The 21,887-nt window shown below is 42.1% G+C and overlaps 1 protein-coding gene across 5 annotated transcripts in view; it reads left to right on the top strand.

The window, feature by feature from the left end:
- Positions 1–21,887, top strand: part of PTPRM (protein tyrosine phosphatase receptor type M) — a 527,195-nt gene that overhangs the window by 260,500 nt on the left and 244,808 nt on the right. The window lies entirely within an intron of this gene.

The following is a 21,887-nucleotide window of genomic DNA, read 5'->3' as shown; positions in this document are numbered from 1 at the left end:
AATACCAGACCATTACAGGAAAAGGGAGACCAATGCATATTACCTTTATCCCTTTCTGCACTTTCTCTTCTGCACAGTTAAGGGACGTGAACCCAGCAAAGGAGCATTAGACAAAGATATAAGTGTAGATAAGTGAGGCCTTTTTTATTTACAGTGATTATTTACAGTGAGTATTATTTATTATATTCCTAAATCACTCAGTATGGGAAGTTCAATAATAATAATAATAATAATAATAATAATAATAATAATAATGTGAAAATATAAGTAGTTATTCCATTGTGACTCTCATATGAATAAGCTTTGGGATAAAAAGATACTCTTGTGTTTATAACTGTACTAATTATTGCCTATATAGAAGTGCCTGTATAGAGAAGCCAGAGAACTGAAACTGTATTCCACAATTATAAAGTCTGAATATGAGTATGATTGTCTAAACTTTCTGATATTGGCATGAGGTTTCTGTGTATGGAGAGTGGAGAGCCTTATACTATTTCTCAATACATTGAGAAATAGATGAGGTATAAATTTTTCTTTCTTAGGAATGTTTCTGGTTTAGGGACTTCCCCAATCCATAACCTATCATCTTTTCAGCATCAGGTGAAGACTTTCCTCTACTCCCAGGCTTTTAACAGCACAGGATAAGTTTTTAACTGGTCCTGGGATTGTTTTAAATAATGTATGTACTTAAATGGTTTTATATTATTATTATTATTATTATTATTATTATTATTATTATTATTATTATTTTATATAGCACTATCAATATTTTAAGGTTTTAATCTTTTGTTAATGCCCAGAGATATTTGGCTGTTGGGCAGTATAGAAATGTAATAAATACAATAATAAAAGGAGGAAGGGCAAATTTGGCAATCTATATTCAATGCCTGATTTGTCTCTTCCCAAGGGAATTTTATTCCCATATCAAAGATGGGCACTGCCAGATTGTGGGGAATGATAGTTTCTACTGTAGCTACTTGTAGATAGGGGAAGGGAAGTGGCAGCATTTTGAGGATGGCAGGGAGAGAAGAGCCCTGTCAACATAATGGGCAAACAAGAAACAGGAAGAGCAGGAAAGAACACTTTAAAACAGAGTGGGTGAGGGAGATCCTGTAAAAAAAAAGTTTCATATTTTTTGCTGAACTTGATTTTCAAAAACAAGGAAATTCTAGGGTTAAAACAATTTCAGCATAAGAGACGAGTTAAGGCATTTTTGAAGTTATTTGTTTGCAAAAAGCATGGCAATTGCATCCCAAAGTCACCTGGCCTTAACCCCTGCACTGTATAAGCCAAATATTTATTGCTCCTAGAATTACACTCAATATCTTGCCTATGTAGTTCATGCTTTGCATGCAGTAGATCCTCGATTTGATCCCTGGCAACTCCAGTTAAGGGGATCAGGTAGCAGTTGATATGCATTTGAGTCTCTGAAGAACAACTGGTAGGCAGAGTAGTCAGTGCTGGCCTAGATGAACAAGCAGTCTGACCTGGTGTAAGTCAGTTTCCTATATCTATTATTTCCAGCAATTCACATCACATGGTTTGTCTGGGAAGATGCTATTATGTTTATACATATTTTGGTTAAGATTTTCATAACCTGCTATTAATGAAACATGATTATGAATATCGTAAGCACATTTCTGATTAAGTGCAATTCAACGAAATGGTTTCATTTTGCCTCCAGTACGCATAATTTGTTTGAAAATTATGTACCACTAGCAGTAGAGTTTTAAAACCTGTATTATCATAAAGCAGGGTTTGGTTGTCCATAAACATTAAATCTTGATTGTGTAAATATTATACTAATAACTCGAATTTAAATGCATATAGTAATCGTGCATTAGATTTAGTAGACATGCATGTATAAATCCAATGCACTTTTATTCTGTGCATTTTAATTGTCTAGGGGAAAACACAAGCACTATCCCTAATGCAACCTTAAAAAGCCTACTATGAAACAATATTACAAATGCAAGAGGAATAGCTTCTCCAGTTTTCCTAGCCCTCTACTGTTTTCAAGGCTGTAAATAAAACTTTTACCATAATGAAATGATTATATGCACTATATGAGTAGGAATGTAAACTTTCTTTATATAATTTCAAATTTTCTATGAATCTGTGGTTCTGTGTCTCCCTCTTGAGTACATGTGTCCAATCACATTTATTATTGATCAACATGTTGACACGTTGAGAAAAAAAGCATACGGTGCAGTGGAATATCACATTTTGTATACTCCCTTTGTAAAAGAAAAAAAATTCCTGTATGTAGATTGAAAGCATTTAAGGGGGAAGATTTTAGCCTAGCCTTCTCCTAGCATTATAGTGCAGAAAGGTTATATTTAAGTGGATAAGTGTTTTTACCCCCCTGGATTCTGAGTGTTTTCCCACAGGGTATGAAAAAAGAGCTGTATGGTAGTTTGGAGATACGATTTGGACTTTCAGTGTGTACTTTTAAGAGATACATGTGCGATGATCTACTCTAGCCTTCCCCAATCCAGATGTTTTAGGCTGCAATTTCCAGCATTGGTCATAGTGGCTCAGGTTGATGAGAGCTGATGTTCAAAATATCTGGAGTGAACCATATTCTGAAGAAATGAAAGGATAACATTGCAATAAGAAAGCCTTGATCAGGGTGCAGCAGGTCATGTGACGTGCCCTTACCATTGTAAAATTGTCAGTCTGAACAACAAAGGGACATTCCCAGGGTAGGATGTTGCAGCAAAACCAACCAAGAGTCTTTCATTCTGTCATAAATTCATTCAGAAATGTATTCCGGCATAGGATTTTCCAGTGCCTCAGCCCTTGTACCTCACCTTGGGCATGTCTACACCTCCTGGTGTTCCTGGAGATAGGGGGAGGATCTCATGATATGCTGATGGCGAGATCCTCTCCCTGCGTTCACACGCGGCGCACAATGTCCAGGGAGGAAGGAGGACATTGTGCCTGCCATTTTTATTTTAAAAAAGACACGAGCTGGAGCGCACCAGTGCTCCAGTGCAAAAGTAAGTAAAAACAACAACAACCCCACTCTGCTCCCCACCCCACCCCACCCCGATGGCCCTGGACTCTTCCCATCCCGGCTTCTTCCCTCTGATGACCCCCGCTACTCACGGGGAAGAGGGAAGAAGCTGGGACGGGCGGCCACACCACCCGCGGTCCTTGGGATGATCCCGGGACAGTGGGAAAAGCTGCAAAGAAAGGATATGGCGATATCCCAGGGAAATGCAGGGATCTTCCCTCCCTGCTCCCAGGATCCCCGGGATATCGCCCGGTGTAGACATGCCCCTTGTATGCCTTCCCATTTATTTATCAGAAGCTAATACCTCTTTACAAGAGATATAGAGGGAAATGGCATATATCTTGGCAAAATGGGAAGTCCTTGCCATGAAGGAAATTTTCAGGGGCTTCTCCCTCATTATATCTTTTACGCAGCTATTTAAGGACAGTAATTGCTCAGAAGGGAAAACAACATATCCTATTAACATGAAATTCTTATTTTCTTGTTCAAAGTATTAAGCTGACCCAGGGAATCCTATCCATTTATTATCAAATTTTGGCATTCGAGCATTATTTTGTCTGAACTGATTCTACTCTATAGCACATGCTGGCTGGAGAATGCTATGAGTTGTAGGGTTTTTTTCTTTCTAAAAATGCGTAGGATTGCACACTTAGTGTATTTCTTGTATGTTCTTTAGAACTTAGCTACTACAGCTCATATACACGGTGAAGACTTAACAAAACTAGTTGAGTAAACTCTTAATTATGCCATTCCTAATCTGTGCTGAGGGATAATTACCAGAAACTTGTGTTGCTTACAGATTTGCATTTTCATCACAGCACCTGGAATGCATTTGGGGTGAATTGACAATGACATAAGTGTGAAATGAAAAATACATGTCTGTACTACCATATTTTTTTCCATTTATCAGTTAGATTCATGCTTCTTTCAAGACCAAGAAAGAAAATTGTAAGAACACATGCTTGTCTGTCTTTGGAATTCTCTAGAATTAACCTGTCATGAAATGTAAAACTAATGTGCGGTTGTAAAAACTATCACCAGCATTTTCCTTGCTACCGGCTGATGGCTAAGTAGATTTGGGAAAGAAAGGGGTTATTATAAAGTGAGTGCTGAATAGCTAGGTATGTCATTTTAACCAAGCAACTAAAATGTCTCACGGATTTGGAATATAATTTTGTTTATATTCATAGGTTTTTTAATAATAAAAAACCCTACTTTCCATTGTGGAGAAATAAGCAAGCAATCTAAGTAGTTTGAAAGCAAGACTGAACAATAAATTTCTTCCTGTTAGAATTAGAATTTAAATAAGTCACTTTCTAAAATATAGCTATAAAATATGGGACTAAATATAGGGTTCAGATTTAAGCAATATTGTTGTTAGGATAGTTTTGATCAGAATCAGTGGCTCTCTGGAAGGAAACACCAAAAAAATATTGTTAAGTTTCAAAATGAAATTGTTAATAATTATACAAATATTTTTAACCCCAAAGTTGAGGTTGATTGAAGTTGGAATCCAACAACATCTGGAAGGTCAAAGCTTCCCCACCCATGACTAGCTGAATGTATTAAACAGGCATGGGAGAAGAAAATAAGTCACAATCATGGAGTAATTAGACATATTGTTAATGAGGCTGTTTTTCTATTGGTTTTGAATGATATCCTAAAAGTTTTGCAAGTTTGTTCAAAAGTAGTAGAGGTGCTTTGAAGTCGACATTTCAAACTTGGTTATTAGGTTTTAAGGGACATATCTACATCTAAGGGTTTAGACGGAGGGAGGGGGAGGATCGCAGACTTACCTGCTTCTGCGATCCTCCCCCAGCGTCCAAACAGAAGCACAATGTCCTGGAAGAGAAAAGGATGTTGTGGGCGCCATTTTATTTTATTAATGGGGGAGACAGAGCGCAATTGCGCTTCACCAAAAAGCATGTAAAACAAACAAACCCCGAGCCTGTTTCTTCCCCCCCCCCATGGGCACAGAGCCTCCCTGTACAGCTCCATGCTCATTTTCAGAGCCCTGCTACTCACGGGGAGGAAAGGAAGAGGTGGGAGCAGCAGCCACACTGCCTGCAGTTCGCAGGATACTCCCAGGACCACAAGAAACATTGGGTTTTCCACAGTTCCCGATATCCTGCAGAAAACCTGTGGCCGTCCCTGCTTGCCCCCAGGATTCCCTGTGCATCATCTGTACGCACACGGACCCACATGAGACCAGCCTGGATTTAATGGCTGATGTAGACATGCCCAAGGTCTCCCTCTCATAATTTCTCAAAATTCTTCTTGCTACTTGAAATGGAAATCCTGAAATAATTTATTTTTCTTGGATGTATTCATTGGTGTCCTTCTGCCGATAGAGGCTCTTTGATCCAGAGGTAGCAGCCATCAGTGGAATGCAGAGGGTGGTGATTTTTGATGACTCTCTGTCTCCTTGAAGCCCCTTTCACCCTTCATGCTGCTTCCCTCCCCACATCTGTTCCAGAGGGTTTAGGGGACTCTGCAGAACAGCATGGGAGGGGTGAGTGGAGCTTCAGGGGCTACAGGAATTACTGAAAACCATGTCCTTCCCTGTTCCACTTATGGAAGTATCCACTTTCCAGGAAGTGTGTAATTCATATGATTAATTGATCAACATTTCTTTAATCAGATGGCAGTTGTTCTTCTTCGTGGTCTCTGTACATCACACAACATTGGGCTCTGCACCTGCGCGGAGTCTCGTCCGGGAAAAACTTCCATAGCTGAGGCGTTTTGGTGGGAACCCTGCCCCCACGCTGCGAGTGCGCATGCGCAAAGAGGCGGTTCCCGCCTATTACCTCAATTCTCTTTCAACCGCCATTGTGGTGACATCGTTCGGGAAATTCTCTGTAGAAATTAAAAATAAAGGCGTTTTTTCCTTTTATTCTCTTCTCTTTCTATCATTCTCATATTTCTACTTTATTCTTATATTGTTATTTTTATTATTTTGTGTCTTTCTTTGCTTTCACGGAAAGCAACCGCCCTAAAGGGCGCATGGCCCTCAAGGCCCCTTTCAGAAAATGCAAGAATTGCGGGAGTAAGCTTCCCCCATCCGACGGGCACTCCCTCTGCCTTCTGTGTCTAGGTGAGGCCCACGTCGTGGACACTTGCCGTTTTTGCCAAGCCTTTTCCAAGCAAACACGGCGGCATAGGTCAGACAGACTTAAAGCTCTCCTTTGGAGAAAAGCTTTACAAGCAGTCGAAAAGCCATCGACATCGAAAGCCTGTACTATGGAGCCTGTCCAAAATTCTCCATCTTCTCCATTACTGGCTGACCCACAACAACCAGAATTACCGGCTACACCAGGGAGAGGTATTACGCTCTCGATTGCCAAAAGAGTAACAAAGAAGGCAAAGAAGACTAAACATACTGCCACGAGTGCGGAGGAGCAGAATAAAAAGAGAAAGAAAAAGTCTCAAAAAAAGAGTGTGCCGAACCCTGCTCGGCCGTCTTTTCCTCCTCCGACTCCGGATAGACCGATACCGACGGTCGACACCGTACAACCACAATCAGTACCGACGGATGAACCTGTGCCACAAACTTTATCGACCGAAGCCGTGACTTCGATGCCGATACCGGCGCAACCTTTAGCGCCTCCTCCACCGCTACCTTTACTACTGTCTCCTATACCGACAGTACGGCTTCCTTCGGCGCGGGAGCAAAGACTCACATCGACATCTGAAGGCGAGATCAGAGATCTCTCGCCGACTCCTATACCGCCAAGACAAATGCAACCGCAAGATAGGCATTATAGGCAGGACTCACCAGATTCCATATACTCTACTCATTCCGGAAGACGATATTATCATTATGATCGTTCAGCTCGATCAAGGGATAGATCTCGCTCACCACGCTGCAGGGATAGAGCAGATAGAAGCCCACACGGATACCAATATTGGGATCGCGACACATATTATCGACGGCCGTATGAGGGTCAATGGGAACAGTTTCCCCAAGATCATTACAGTCGACACCGACCGGTTTACGAACAATCTGTGGAACAGTCAGCAAGGCCATCAGTTGCTAACCCTCCACAGCGTATCGAGCCACCAATCGATTCGACTACACGCATGCAACCAAGACAAATGGATCCACCTATAGCGCCATCATCCGATGTCTTAGCGATACGACAACCTCAACCAGCTCCACTTGTGCAGCTCCCATCTGCTCCAATACACTCTCCTACATCAGGGCAGGATGAATATGACTCTGATTCATCCTCAGCTTCTTCGGCACGACCTTCGATAGAGTCCCCCGACATGGAAGTTACTCCACAAGGGGGTATTTCTCCATCAGAAGATCTTGGACATTTTTCGGATCAGGTCATTAGAATGGCTCAGGCATTGGGTTTACAGGTGGAACAATCCACATCCACCGTACAAGACCCAGTATACGACTCTATTATTTCAGATACAACAAAACCAGTTGCCATACCCATGTTACCGGCTTTGCTTGAAACTATAAAACAATCGTGGAAATCACCTTCAACGAATCCCCCAACTTCAAAGAGGTTGGAGGGTATGTATAAGATCCAGCAATCTGAAGTCGAATTTTTGTTTCAACACCCGCCACCGAATTTGATAGTTGTTGAAGCTTCACAGGGCAAGAGTAGACATCAACATTCTTCCCCTGTAGATAAAGAAGGGCGTCGTTTAGATCTTCTCGCTCGTAGATTGTACACTTCCTCTTCTCTGGCACTTAAGGTGACAAATTACCAGGCAGCTATGTCTGGCTATCAGCTACTGCTTTGGGATAAAATTGGAAAGTTAATGGAGCACTTACCTGAGGACAAGAAACATCTAGCTAGACTCTTCCACTCCGAGGCTTCACAGCTTTCCCGTCAGCAGATACATACCTCGAGACACCAAGTCGATTGTATAGCGAAGACCTTAACAGGAACCATAGCGCTCCGTTGCCACGCATGGTTACGATCAGCGGGCCTTTCTCAGGAGGCACGTTCTAGAATAGAGGACTTACCTTTCGACGGGATCGGTTTGTTTAATGCGAACACGGATAGCTCTCTCGACACGGTGCAAAAGGCAAGAGCAACAGCTCGTAGGATGGGCTTCAACCAACCACAACAACAACCCCAAAGACGCTGGTCTAGGCCACGCTCATCATATTATCCCAACAGACAGCAGTATTACCAAGCTCAACCTCGACAACAACAACAACAGCAACAGCATCTGCAGCAGGCTCCTCAGCCACGTAAGCAATTCGCAAACTTCAGAGGCAGAGCCTCCTCTCATAAAAACGACGGTTCTTTTAGGCGGCGCCTTTGATTTTTTCGATACGCCAGCCCAACACACCAATTCTACCACTTTCTTTAACGATAGACTTTCCCGATATTACCAACAATGGAAAGCTATCACTACTGACACATGGGTCCTCTCGATAATCCAAAAAGGATACCGTATAGAATTCAAAAACCTTCCTCCCCTCAGTGCGGTAAAGATCACAACACCTACATCACCTCTGCTCCAGGAAGTAGACATGTTATTTGAAAAAGGTGCCATAGAAAAAGTCCCCTGGAGTCGACTTTTAAGAGGTTTCTACTCTAGATACTTTACCGTACCGAAGAAAGACGGAGGGCTTCGCCCAATTTTAGATCTACGTTTATTAAATACACATATCAGTACCAGAAAATTTAGAATGATATCATTGGCTTCTATCATTCCTTTACTATCCAGAGGACAATGGTTTGCATCTATTGATCTTCACAATGCATATTTCCACATCGCGATAGAAAGCACATACTGCAGGTATCTACGTTTTATAATTGAACATACCATCTACCAATATAGAACTGTCCCTTTCGGCCTTTCCTCCGCCCTGAGAGTTTTCTCTAAATGTATGTCTGTTGTATGCGCTTATCTTCGTTTAAATGGAGTAGAAGTCTACCCCTATCTTGATGATTGGCTTTTGGTTGCACCAACTAAATAAATTCTTCAAAATTCGATACAAATTACTTGCTCTCTATTATACAAATTAGGACTCTATATCAACTATGAAAAATCCCAATTACAACCCTCACAGGTTATCCAATTTATCGGGGGAACCCTCAACTCTATATTCGCTCGAGCTTTTCTGCCAAACAATCGATGCCTACGCATAATTTACCTGGCACAGAAGCTTCGACATCGACCTCACATATCAGCGTACGCAGCACAACAACTGTTGGGCCTTATGGCGTCGACTACAGCTGTAGTTCAATACACCCGCCTCAAGATGCGACCATTCCAATCGTGGGTCCTACGACACTTCAACCCACAAAGGGATCCAAGAAACCTTCGGCTATACCCACCTGCCGACATCAGAGACTCTCTTCTCTGGTGGACAGTAATGCAAAACCTGATACAAGGAATCCCTTTCAGTTTGGAACAACCGACCAAGATACTCACGACAGATGCCTCAATGACAGGCTGGGGAGCACACCTAGACCCATTAACAGTTCAAGGACGGTGGTCCAAAAAAGAAACGAAACAACACATAAATCTTTTAGAACTTCAAGCGGTCCACTGAGCGCTCATATCATTCGAGTCCCAAATTTCAGGACACTTCATCCAAATAACGTCGGACAATACGACAGTAGTCGCATACCTGAACAAAGAGGGTGGTACCAGGTCAGAACGACTTCTAAATCTCACAATCAAGATCTTCAACTGGTGCATCCCGAGAAACATCACAATTACTGCTATCCATATTGCCGGCACCGAAAACACATTGGCAGATTTCTTAAGCCGTTCTCACCACCTTGCACACGAATGGCAACTGCACAGAAAGGTGCTCCGGACAATATTCGATGTCTGGGATACCCCAGACATAGACCTATTTGCTACAGAAGCAAACAAGGTTGTTCCTCTTTTTTGCAGTCGTGCAGGCATAGGCAAACACTCTCAAGGCGATGCTTTTTCACTCCGGTGGACAAACGCCTTTTTCTATGCTTTTACCCCGTTTCCCATCATCCCCAGGGTGATCGCCAAGATTGTTGCAGACAACACCAATTGTATCTTGATCAGCCCTTGGTGGCCGAGACAAACGTGGTTTGCCACACTCCTACGGCTGTCGAGGACTCGATACCAACGACTTCCGTTAATCCCAACACTGTTGACACAACAGTCGGACAAGATCAGACATCCCAACTTACAAACCCTTCGGTTAACAGCTTGGAGAATACAACTAACCAAGCAGATATAATTCCATCCGAATTACAGGACATTCTCGAAGCGACTAGAAAGCCATCGACTCGGACATCATATAGTCGCAAGTGGGCCTCTTTTTCCGCATGTGCCAAGGACAACAAATTTGATCCCTTCACTGCCACTATACAACAAATTTTGATGTTCCTGTTAACATTATCTGAAAGAGGTTTGTCGACATCGTCGATACATGTCTATCTATCAGCCATATCATCTGTCCATTCCAATATCAATAGTTCCACGGTTTTTTCTCACCCTCTATCCAGACGTTTCCTAAAAGGACTTAATAACCTAGCACCTCCGATCCGCCCACGTATTCCGGCATGGAGCGTCTCCGTAGTGCTAAAAGCATTAACTTCTAAACCATTTGAACCACAATGGACCTTCGACTACTTTCCTTCAAAACAGTATTTTTAATAGCTATCACTACCGCTCGAAGAGCTAGCGAGCTTACAGCTCTTAGGATCGACCCACCTTATCTAACTTTCCACAGAGATAAGGCTGTATTACGCCCGAATGTGAACTTTCTCCCTAAGGTGGTTTCAGAATTTCACCTGAACCAAGACATTATTCTACCCACTTTTTTTCCATCCCCATCCTCGAAGTTAGAGACCACTCTTCACACATTGGATGTTCGAAGAGCCCTAGCTTTTTATAAGGACCAAACGCAACCGTTCCGTAAATCACCTCGTTTATTTGTTTCTTACTCGGGGCAACATAAGGGCATGCCTATTTCAACACAAAGACTTTCGGCTTGGATAGTCGATACCATCACGCTGGCATATCAGCTAGTGGGCCTTGCCTTAGACACACTGGTCCAGGCACATTCCACCAGATCGATGGCAACGTCGACAGCGTTTGGAAAAGGCGTCCCTATTCCGGACCTCTGTCGAGCAGCAACGTGGTCCAGGTCATCTACTTTTGTGAAACACTATCGCTTGGATACAAGAGCCAGAGCTGACTGCTCTTTCGGAAGGGCTGTACTTTCATCTTTATTGACATAGGACACCGACCCACCTCCGGTAAATCAGCTCGCTAATCTCCCAATGTTGTGTGATGCACAGAGACCACGAAGAAGAAATGCAGGTTGCTTACCTGTAACCGTAGTTCTTCGAGTGGTCATCTGTGCAGTCACACAACCCACCCAACCATCCCCTCTTGGGTGTCCTTGAGTTATATATTTGTCTCATATGATTAGTGCAACAGTATAATGGGGACACTCTCTCGGTGTCGATGTCCTTATTGATACCGAGAATTCTCTTGGTTCCGAGGCCACCACAATGACGGTCTCCAGGAACTGAGGTAATAGGCGGGAACCCCCTCTTTGCGCATGCGCACTCGCAGCGTGGGGGCGGGGTTCCTGCCAAAACGCCTCAGCTATGGAAGTTTTTCCCAGACGAGACTCCGCACAGGCGCAGAGCCCAATGTTGTGTGACTGCACAGGTGACCATTCAAAGAACTACGGTTACAGGTAAGCAACCTGCATTTCTTTATGTTAGAATTAAAAGTTATATGCTTCCCCCCCCCCAAGATACACACCTGCCATTTGTTGTTTCCTTATAGGGATGAGCAGACATTTTCCTGGCAACAAGGCTAGTTCTACCATTTGACCAAATCGGTTATTAGGCAAGCTGTCCAAATGCAAGCAGTTGTTTCAAGGTGCACTGAGTGAATATGCCCAAGCTCTAAAAAAACACCCTGTGTTAAGTGTTCTTCAGCATATTGATTTCAAAGGTCTTAAGTATACATGCTTAAACATTACTTTGGATTGTTGCATCTGTGTGGGGGCATGCTAAGACTTAAGAAGTGCCCTCATGCTGGATCTGACCAAGGGTCCATCTAGTCCAGCACACTGTTCACACAGTGGCCAACCAGCTATCGGTCAGGAGATAACAAAGCAGGGTATGGTGCAACAGTACCTTCCCACCCATATGCCTCAGCAACTGGTACACACAGGCTTACTGCCTCGAATACTGGAGATAGCACACAACCATCAGGGCTAGTAGCCACTGATAGCCTTTTCCTCCAGGAATTTATCCAACCCTCTTTTAAAGCCATCCAAATTGGTGACCATCATTACATCTTGTGGTAGTGAGTTCCATAATTTAACTTTGCTCTGTGTGAAGAAGTACTTCCTTTTATTTGTCCTGAATCTTCCATCAATCAGCTTCATGGGATGACCCTGTGTTCTAGTATTTTGAGAGAGGGAGAAAAATGTCTCCCTTTGCACGTTCTCCAAACCATGCATAATTTTGTACACCTCTATCATGTCTCCTCTTAGCCTCCTTTTTCCAAGCTAAACAATCCCAGTTGTTATAACCTTCCCTCATAGGTGAGATGCTCCAGCCCCTTAATCATTTTAGTTTCCCTTTTCTGCACTTTTTCCAGATCTATGAAATCCTTTTTTAGGTGTGGTGACCAGAACAGTACACAGTATTCTAAGTGTGGTCACACCATAGATTTGTGTAAAGGCAGTATGATACTAGCAGTTTTATTCTCAGTTACTTTTCTTATAATGCCTAACATGGAGTTTGCCTTCTTTACAGTGGCCTCACACTGGGTGGACATTTTCATCGAGCTGTCCACCACAATCCCAAGATCTCTTTCTTGTTCGGTCACCGTCAGCTCAAATCCCATTAGGTTATACTTGAAATTGGGGTTTGTTGCCCCAACATGCATCACCTTACACTTGCTTACATTGAACCGCATCTGTCATTTGGATGCCCACTCTCTCAGCTTGGAGAGATCCCTTGGGAGCTCTTCACAATCCCTTTGTGTTTTAACAACCTTAAATAACTTGGTGACATTGGCAAACTTGGCCACTTCACTGCTCACTCCTAATTCCAGATCATTTATGAACAAGTTGAAAAGAATTGATCCCAATACCAATCCCTGTGGGACCCTAACCCCCTGGATCCCCTTTTGAAAATTGGTGTTACATTGGCCATCTTCCAGTCCTCTGGTACAGAGGCTGAGCTTAGGGATATGCTGCATATTTTACATATCTTTCGCTTTGCAAAATGGCACTATTCTGGGTTTGCATCTGAGCTCCAGGTGATGCTTTTCAATCTGGTTTTACATTGAACTGAATGTGCATCCTAACAAGTAGTCTCTTAGGTTTCATTGTTTCATATTTCTTGCATGTACCAACTTAGCTTCTGAAAGCCATCAGGAAGTTGAAACCAAATGTTCTCTCAAAAGCCAGACAGCTAAACTGTTCCTGAGAGCATTGGGAAACTGCTATGAGGAAGGACAAAGCCTGTGTGAAACAATACTGGAGCAGAATGTAAAAGAAATAAAATGAAAATCTTTTCTCTTTAGAATAGGTTCTCCTTACCTTTGTGCTGTGACAGAAGGATGTTGGCATGACAAGAATATACAACAGCCCATCAAGGAACTGCTTAGTGAAGCACAATGATATGTTATGTCAGGGAGATGTGTCCTGCTGACATCTGACTTCTACTGGAATGGTGAAGCTAGGGGTTATTTTTGTGCTGTACGGTGCAGGAACACTAATAACGATTGTTACTTTTACTATGGAAACATTTTTGTTTAATGCACCGTAGAGGCTCACTCTTGTTAGAGTACATTGCATATCTTCGATCAGAATCTCAAAGGGCTTGTCATGCTGCAGATGTAAAGCATAGTGTAAAGCTGGCTCCAACCCACCAAATGTGTAGCAGATACCAGAGAGCGGGGGGAAATCAGTGTTTAAAATAGGAATGTAGTTTCAGGATGGTAAGCAATAGATTATGCTAGTTCATCCCAATGATTGCTTGATTTATTTTCAATATTTGTTTAACATCCTTTAATAATAATAAAAGTTTTTAAACCAAATCACACATACACTTAATAGTTTGTAGTGTTCCAAAATAAAACAGGACAATCTTGTACATGTCTACTCAGAGGTAAGGCCCATTGAGTTCAGTGCAGTTTACTCCAAGGTAAATGAGTACAGGACCGCAACCTAAAACAATATGAATGCCATGTATCCTGGTACTGGGTATCCACATTACCCTGAAGAGGACTTAGATTGAGACAGGTTGTCCATTGTTCCACTTCAGGGTGAGACTTCAGCACCCTTTCTGTGCCTTCCCAGCCTGAGGAAATGGTTCTCCCATCAATTTCCGGCTCTTAGGATTAGTTACCTGCAGTTTCTACTGCCTTTCAGACACAGAGCATTTAAGAATGGCAGTCAGCCCCCAGCAGGGGTGGAGCTACAGAAAGACCAGGCTCTGTCAGCCTTCTTAAGGCCTCAGTTGATTGCAGTCGTTTGGTGGGATATCAGCTCCTTATGGGATAATACTCCAGTCAGCACCACGTAGATTCCATGTTAAGCATAATTAGGAAAGAAATTGAAATTAAACTGCCAATATCATACTGCGTTTATATAAATCTATGGTGCGACCACACTTAGAATACTGTGTACAGTTCTGGTCACCACAAAAGATATTGTACAGTTGGGCCTGGAGCACCTCTCTCCTATAAGAAAAGATTACAACATCTGGGACTGTTTAGTCTAGAAAAAAGGCAAGAAAGGAGAGACATTATAGAGGTGTATGAAATTATGCATGATATGGAGAAAGTGGATAGGGAGACATTTTTCTTTCTCTCCCGTAATAGAACCCAGAACCATCCCATGAAACTGATTGGTGGGAGATTTAGGATAAGATAAAAGGAAGTGCTTCTTCATACAACACATAGCTTGGAATTTACTTCCACAAGATGTAGTGATGACCATGCAGGTTCATCTATAGATGAACTTGCATGCCCTCTTCCCAATTCACCATCCCATTTGAAGGTGGCAGTTCCACAAGATGTAGTAATGGTCACTACTTTGGATGGCTTTAAAAGGGAACTGGAAAAATTCATGGAGGATAAAGCTATCAATGGTTAGTAGCCCTAATGGCTATATGTTACCTCCGGCATCAGAGGCAATATGCCTATGTATACCAGTTTCTGGGGAACTTGAGTGTGAACAGAATGCTGGACTTTCAAATATGTTGACAATGAATATAAAAACAAATAACTATAGTACATCAATCAATTCACCAGAATATTTCAAAGATAATCATGGAAATGTCCATTAAATCTTTTCACAACTGATGGTTTTATCAAAAGAAATAATTTCCTAAGCAATTAGTACAAACATATCCCCTATCTCATGATATATTCAAATACCACCATCGCACATACACACCTCATACAGCTGCTGGAAAGGTAAAGACTTGCCCTGTCACCTGAATATGCTCAGGTTGCAGGCCAAGGCAGGCAGCCTCCAAGATGGAAAACAAAAGGGCGGTGGGTAGGTGTTTGTGTCAGAGAAGGACTTAGCTGAACTCGTCGTTGACTTACAAAAGCTGTGCCACACAGACATTTTGCTAGTAGTGTGTTTGATTGTGTTTTTTCACATGTGGTCAGTTGTTCCAGGGTGAAGTCTATCTTTAACTGAAATCTGGGTTAGATGCATTATCTTACAAAGGGGCGACCAAGAACACTCTGCTGCCCCCAACCTCCATTTGCATTAATGAGTAAGGAAAACATCCTGCTTTAAATAATATGCATTTATTACAAAATTTAAAAATAATAACAGAAAGGGAGAGAGTAGTGAGTACAAATAATATATCTATGACATGCAGAATTTTCATTTTTACTACGTCTAAGGGTTTTAAATACTACTGGTGCTCACCTGGACTTTAAATCTCATTTTATGTTATGCAATGTAGATGGCGTTAAAAGCCAGCACCCTCTGACATCTGCCGAAGTCCGTGTCCCAGTAGAGGGTTCATGGCCAAGGTGGATCCCATGGCCCTGCTGCTGCTGCTATATATCCACCTTCTCTTTCCAAGAGAGCGAGCAGTGACAGGAGCTTCTTTTGCCTTGTCCTCTCCCTCTGGTGCAGGTTGGATCCAGAGTACAGGGCAAGAGAATGGGCAGCAGCAACAGCACTGAGGAAGAGGAAGAGTTAGGGCTAATCAGCAAGAAAAGAACAGCTTGCCAGAACCCTCAACCAAACTCTGGAGCAAACTCTGTATATGAACTGTAGAACACATATACGCACACGGACCGTCCTACCATTTTATTTTATTTCCCTTTTCTTTTCTTCTTTTCTGTTTCAGGAGGCATCTGCAGCCTATGATAAAGCATAGGGGCAGAACAAGAAAACAAAGCAAAAAACAATCCTTGCAGCATGAGCTTTGCTTTCCAACCAAAGTTTTTGATTATCAATGACAGGATCCTAAAATTACACCTAAATGTCTCTCACAGATTCTGAAATTGAGTTTCTGGAAAAAGCACAGTAGTTGTAATAGGAGGTAAAGTATGAAGTTCCAGAGAAATGAGCTGTGAATTGAACCTGCGATGGAAATTGATCCTATCAGTCAGGTTTTTTGCTCTGTTCTCTGAAAAAACGCTGCTGCATGGCGACGGAACCAGGATCGCTGATTAAATAGGATGCTAAAGTGCCAGGGGCTACAACTGGACTCGCTGCTCCCTGAATTTGTGAGCTGAAACTGTCAGGTTTCACTGCTTGATGCCTACATGAAACTGGCAGTAAGAGAGCAGTATGAAACATACTGCAGGTACCATCAGGAGAATTGCAAAGAACTACCAGACTTAAGCTTCAGGCATGACAGACTTTGCTCTCTTTAGGGAAGCAATCCTGCCCTCTTACCATGGATCACTAAGCCTGGATTGGCTGTATGATTCATGCCACTAGGGCCAATTATAACAGCCCAGCATGCTGTGTGCCACTGAATACTTTATTGTAAAGTGAGAGGGTCCAGCGCCTTAATCTCCCTCTTCCTCTCCCCCCCAACAGAATTACACCAAGTGAAGAGAAAATAAATGTGCTGTTTCTGAAAACATAATTAATTACCCCATTACTAAAGCCTGTGAGATTTATGTGTAGCATACAAAATGGTCGCTGTGACATGTAAACTGCTTTTGGCAGGGCTGTTTTTCCTTCAAGCCTAATGAATGTGGTCTGCATTGTGATTAGCATTGCTAAATCACACTTTCCTTGTTACTATGCTGATTCATTAAGGCTTGCTTCTTCTATTTTTAAGGTGGTGTCATCCCACTCCAGTCGGGAAATAATCAGTATTATCTGCTGTGGTACAACCAGAAAATTTCTCTTAGTGGGGCTCAAGAAATTCTGCTGGGGCAGATTTATTTATTTATTTTGTATTTATTTTTAATCACCATTCTTCCCGTGGCAGCTTTCATGTAAAAAGAAAAAAGAAAGTAAAATTCAGAATCAAAGTGTAAAAACACTTTTAAATTTAAATAATTTTAAAATAAGCCAATTAAACGACAATTGCAAATGTATGACAGCAGTAAATAGTGATGGCCACCAGTTTGGATGGCTTTAAAAGGTGGTTGGTTAAATTCCTGGAGGAGAAGGCTATCAATAGCTACTGGCCCTGATGGTTATATGCTACCTCCAGTATCCAAGGCAGTCAGCCTATGTGCACCAGTTGCTGGAGAACATGGGTGGGAGGGTGCTGTTGCACCATGTCCTGCTTTGTTGGACCCTGGTTGACAGCTGGTTGGCCACTGTGTGAACAGAGTGCTGGACTAGATGGACTCTCAGTCTGATCCAGCAGGGCACTTCTTAAGTTCTTAAAACATTTTTAATTAAAAGGTTTTTTTAAAGTATTTTAAGCCCTCTTTAAAGTCGCCACAGATGGAGCCAGCTATATATAGGGAGGGAATTCTATAGGATAGGGGCCACCACTGAAAAGGCCCTCTTAGGTTGTTTTTGGACAAAATGTGTGCATGTATGGACATGCACAGGCCTAGACACTTAATGTAGATGAGACCTATGGGTTTAGTGCTGTATTTGATGATGTCCCCAGTGCCTTCTGTTGAGTGTACAATGCCCAACACATTCCCTTGTTGCACATAGCCTGGATAAGGTTTAATAAATTTAGGCTTGTATAAAACAGCATCAAATTATACATGCTTCATTTGTCTGTTTTGCTGTCCATTTCTCTGAGAATATTTTGAATAATTTATGTTGTTGTCGTTGTTACAATATGGAGTAGATCTTTAATCCCTCAGATATTGTTGGAAGGCACATAATGCAACAACCTTTCTGAAACGAAGTAGGACTGAGTCTAGTCCAGTGGTTCTCAACATTTTTGCTCCCTTCTCCCTTTCACCATTGTTCAGAATATAATTCCCCCTTCCCAAGATAGTCTAACTCAAAAGGTGCATTCAAAATAATATGCATATAATATTGAAAATCTTTTATTTTATTTTTATATTAGTCCCATTTAAAGGGGTAACGCAAGCATGGCCCCTTTTACATTCTCAGCTCCCATGCTTTGTGCTGCCCTTTTAAATAGGAAGCTTGAAACTTCTAGGATTGCGAGGGAGGGAGGGAAAAGAGAGCAAAGGCCTGGCTTTTGCAGACGACATGGCACTTTTCTGGGACATTTTTAATAACATGTGTAGGAAGACATAATCTACAGGACATCATACTTTGCTGAATAGTGGTCCCAATTCCCCCCGGAACCCTAAAATTCCCCCCAGGGGGGAATTCCTCCCTTGTTGAGAACTCATGGTCTAGTCATTGTTTGGCTGGAAGACTGCTTAGGGACCCCATATATGCCTTCTTGATTTCCATAGAAAAAAGCTTGTTTCAAAAATTGTGGTTTACAACCCAATTAAATCAAATAAAAGGCATCCAGATGCAGTTTCAAAAAGAAAGTTTATTTTCCACCTCAGGTACCAAAAATCTCTTTGCACAAAGGTCCCTTTCCCTTGCCAATGTAAAGGAAAAGGGCCCAGAACAGAAGTTTACGTTTCATTTTATACAGAGGGAAACATTGTACACAAATAATTGGTTGCTAGCTCAAATCGTCACAGCTGATCCTCCTCCCTGATTTTCTGACATGCCCAGATGGGGAGAGACCCCCTTGACTTTGCAAAACTCCATTATCACATGATTCCCTTAGTAATGAATCCTGGGACATTCCTGTCACGTATTCCATTGTCTTTAACTAATCCCTGTCCACCACTCCCTCCCTGGTTCCCCCCCCTTTGCAATGTCCCCTGGGACATTCCTGTCCCACCTTGCCTATGTGGCAGAAACTTTCCTGCTTCACCTTCCCTTCCCTCCAGTCAGTATTCACTGTCCCTTTCCAAATTCCCGCCAGAGCGTGTGGAACGGAAGGTGAAGAAGAAGCCCCCAGCCCTCAAGATGGCGCCTGACATTCCTTTCGATGGGCGAGCTTCCCACCTCTTATTTCTCTCCCTGGTTTCCCGCTGAGCTGTGGGGAAAGGAAATAAGAGAGGTGTGTGTGTGTGTGTGTGTGTGTGTATGCCAGCTGCGCAAGCAAGCGCCTGGCGATTTAACCAGCGGCCAGGGCTGTTCCCTTACACCTGAATAAGCGACCTTACCCAAATAGGTGACTGGGGCTTGTTCTTCCCTACCTGGGTTTATTCTGCATGGTATTTTGGGGTGGGGAAGGAGGGTTTTGGAGAGAAGAAGAGAAGGGGAGAGAAAGACGAAGGGAGAAGTGGGAAATCAGTTATTTTTCCCTAACAAACTGGGTATATATTCAATGCAAGGACAAATCGATACGCATATTCCTTTGTGTGCCTAGATCTACTGCATTGAAATGAATGGGGCAATCTCTGTACAGAAGGTGAATATCTTTGAGTGCAGACAGATCTCTGTATTGGTGTAACTTTATATCCTAGGTTATCTTAAGTGTGGGATGGACCCTTACCCAGGGTCTGTGTGAGAAACATCTGTGGGGCATGGCTACAAGTCTTGGGACTATGGGAATGTTCTAGGCAGCAGTAAGAGGAGAAAGCTGTTCAGCTCATTTGGGTTAAAGCTAACAGTAGCAAGGCAAGTCCCATGACCTCCTTCTTATCCTTTACCTTTCCTGCCAGACATAAGATCCTTCCCACCTACCTCAATGGATGGAACAGTCATTAGGTTTCATCCTACCTACCTGTTTCCCTCAAATTATCCCTACAGCGTAAAGCTGTCATTGTTGTTGTTGTTGCTAGCTGAATCACACCCCGGGCGGCAGCACTTCTAAGATCCTTTGCATACCAGGAAAAGGGTTTAAGGGGGAAAATGTAAAAAATCATACAAAATCAATGGATGACCCAATCTGAATCAAATTTGGTATGCCTAAAGCTCTCCTTAATATCTATTACTGTGCCGGTTTTGATGTCTTTATCTTTAAAACTTACGCAAAGGTAAGCATTTGTTTAATTTGAAGTTTAAACATATCAAATCCTCCTCCTGCATCCCCAGTGGCCGCTCGGATAACAACAAATGATTCGCTCCTAAACAGGTAGCAAAATAGGTTGATTCTTTTGGCTTTATAGCACAATTAAAGGAGGATGCATGGGAGTACTTCACAGTCAAAGCAGATTATAAACTGGAAAACTTCGGGGTACTTCACAATAAAAGCAGATTATAAACTGGAAAACTTCGGAGTCCTTTGCACGCAATTCACAGTGATTGCACAATATAACGCTCATCCTCTCTTGTGCGTGCTTGTGCATGCACACACATACACTTACACATTCAGACAAGTGAGCACCCATAATCTCCTACCTCTAACATGTAATGCCAGTCCAGCCAGCTTCTTTCCCACTCTGTAGCTAATCATGCAGGGTGAACCCCCAACTAGGATCTCCTTGTCTTTGCATCCCCTATATCCCCGACCCATTTCTAGATAGTCACAGGGTGAGCAGAACTGTTAGGCAGAAAAAGTTCAGAAACGGTTGGGTTCAAAAAGTTTGATGAATATGGAACAGTAAACATTTTACTGAAAATATTAGTCAGGGATTTTGAAGTTTGTGATTTTACTTCCTTTCTTGCAAACTTAAGGTGGAATGAAGAATGTCTTTGAACAATATTGCAAGCTTGCAGAGAATTATTAGAAGTCAGAAGTGATGGAATCTTGTGGCAAGTGTTTTTAGAACATTCTTGTTGAAGACGTGATGATTAATAAACATGAGCCTGAAGATGCATATTAATCTGTTTAGATATAAGAACTTTACAGCTCATTAAAACTCTTCTTTGCATTTCAACTAGCGAAGCAGTAGATAAAACTAGTCATTGTCTTTTATCTTGTTGAGGACTCTCATATGAGATAAAAATCAGATTACTATTAAATTTGTATAATAGCTGCACTGATGACAGAGTATTTTACTAGACACATAAGTTCTACCTCATAGTATAAGATGATGGAAGCTTGTTTTTTTAGTTTCCTATTGAGATCTCTTATTGCTTGAACAGCATAAACAGCAACAATATTTTACTTTTCATGGCAGCAGTTTGGATCAATTTGGCAATAGTCATGAAATCATAATTTTTATTGCTTAAAACTGTGTCACCTCAAACTATGACATTGTTATGCCAAAGCAAAACACAGTTATTTCTGCTGCTGCTCTCTGCTGTTAGTTTGGAGCACTCAAAAATATGTTTAGATGCTTTATTAGTATATGATTTGCATGCATAAAAGGGTGTACTGTTTACCATTTTAATTTTTTTTTTAAAAAAATCCATATTCAGCATGTAGAGCTATCAGCACTGTAGCCTATGTGGTATCAAGTCTGTTAATGCATTCCCTAACAGATGTCGGAGGTCTTAATTCATGGAGATATAGGATTAAATTCTTCC

This window comes from Elgaria multicarinata, chromosome 7 (assembly GCF_023053635.1).
Source record: "Elgaria multicarinata webbii isolate HBS135686 ecotype San Diego chromosome 7, rElgMul1.1.pri, whole genome shotgun sequence".
Classification (NCBI taxonomy): domain Eukaryota; kingdom Metazoa; phylum Chordata; class Lepidosauria; order Squamata; family Anguidae; genus Elgaria; species Elgaria multicarinata.
Note: the sequence above shows the minus strand (reverse complement) of the source record. Positions and strands in the feature narration are given on the sequence as shown.